Source organism: Sinocyclocheilus anshuiensis, unplaced genomic scaffold, assembly GCF_001515605.1.
Source record: "Sinocyclocheilus anshuiensis isolate Anshui unplaced genomic scaffold, SAMN03320099.WGS_v1.1 scaffold393, whole genome shotgun sequence".
NCBI lineage: Eukaryota > Metazoa > Chordata > Actinopteri > Cypriniformes > Cyprinidae > Sinocyclocheilus > Sinocyclocheilus anshuiensis.
The window spans coordinates 1,771,667-1,774,042 of record NW_015536501.1 but is presented as its reverse complement, the minus strand read 5'-3'; positions in this window follow the sequence as shown (position 1 = coordinate 1,774,042).

Sequence of the window (2,376 nt, the reverse complement as noted above, 5' to 3'; positions counted from 1 at the left end):
ATTTTATCCATCAGGAATTGATTGGATTTATTTATGACTATTTTTTATTTGGGACAATGTGCAATGAATCATTCACAATAAGACAAGAGAAAAAAAAGGGTCAGTTTTGATTTCAGGATGACTTTAACCACACCCCACAGAAAGAAAGAAATTCATTAATTAAAAACAAATTAATGCATGCAATTAAACATGGTGCCATGGGGCTTTAAGTGCATATGGCATTGCATAATCCAGTATTTCCTCCTTGTGTAAAATGTAGATTGTTAATCATTTGTCCAAGAGCATCCAATTAACTAATCCAGATTAGAGATACAGTATGTGTGAAGTGATGCATTTCTCGGGATGGGGGAGGGACAGTAACAGATAATGACTGAGTCATCAGGTGGAGTTTTGTGTCTACATTAACACGTTCATATGGGCAACTGGAAGGTCCATCTCCCAGTTACAAATGAAAGGTTTATAATTAGTTTCTTTAATCTCTGCCTTATTAAATCAATGCTTCTTTGGGAATCAGGACAGACTAATTGAGCTATGAAGGGCATCTTTTTAAAGTAGCAAAAGAGCAGTCTCTCCCATGGCCTGGGCTTTTAAAAGAGATTAATGAGAATTTAAAACGGTCTTGGGTTTCCCTTCTCACTTCAAGAAAGAATTACACTACCGATGTAATTCTCCACAGTGCTCCCATTGATGGTTTAAGATCCAGAACAAGATGCTTGAGTAAACATATATACTATAGCTGTACAACGAGTACACTAAACAAAAGAACAAATGCCTGTTTTAATCTAGTCAGAGCTATGGTTGCCCTAAAATTGGAGAAGTTGAAATTGCTCAATTTCGAGTATAACAACAGATCAACATTTAAAGACTTGACTGATATGAAAGTTTTTGCATTTTCAGGGATCTGTGGTGAATGTTCAAGTCACATTTCCTCCCAAAACTGAAGAAAAATAATAGATGTATTTTGCATCAAGAAAATGAAGAATTTTTCATTATTGCAATAGAGTATTTATTGCATTACTTTACTAAAAAAAAAAACTTGCCCCTTTTAGACTTGCACTCTATTCATTTACTAACTGCTTGTTTTCTTTAAAAAAAATTAACTCATTAGTTTCTCTATTCTTTTTCTATTCTATTTGTTTTGTTTTATTTATTATACAATTAACAAAAAGCAAAAAGGCCTCTAACACTAGCTTGCTCTATTATTTTTCCATTCTATCTGTTTTCTTGTTATTTATTATATAATTAAAAAAAAAAACTTCCTATGTGTACTGCGTTAGGCTAACTTTGATTTGTCATAGCACTTGCATATTGCTCTTTTGTTGATTTTGATTGCTTCCATTGTCCTCAATTTTAAGTCGCTTTAGATAAAAGTGTCTGCTAAATGACTAAATGTAAATTATTTGTATTTATTTTTAAATTGTAATCATTGTAAATACTTTATAGCTTAAATTATATATAATTTAAATAAAATTATATAAAATATAATTTCAAAGTATATAATATTTTTTAATTATGTAAAATTATTCATACAGATACATAGATACATAGATACAGATACAGATACATAGATACAGATACAGATACACACACAGACACAGATACACAGATACAGATACATAGATACAGATACAGATACATAGATACATAGATACAGATACAGATACAGATACAGATACATAGATACAGATACAGATACATAGATACAGATACACAGATACACAGATACACAGAGATACAGATTCACAGAGACAGAGACACAGAGACAGAGACACAGAGACACAGATACACAGAGACACAGATACACAGAGACACAGATACAGAGACACACAGATACAGAGACACACAGATACACAGATACAGAGACACACAGATACACAGATACAGATACACAGATACAGATACACAGATACAGATACACAGATACATAGATACAGATACAGATACAGATACATAGATACAGATACAGATACACAGATACACAGATACACAGATACAGATACACAGATACAGATACACAGATACACAGATACAGATACACAGATACAGATACAGAGACACAGATACAGAGACACAGATACAGAGACACAGATACAGAGACACAGATACAGAGACACAGATACAGAGACACAGATACAGAGACACAGATACAGAGACACAGATACAGAGACACAGATACAGAGACACAGATACAGAGACACAGATACAGAGACACAGATACACAGATACAGAGACACAGATACACAGAGACACAGATACACAGAGACACAGATACACAGAGACACAGAGACACAGAGACACAGAGACACAGATACAGATACAGATACACAGATACACATACACAGATACACAGATACAGAGACAAAGAAAAAAATACAG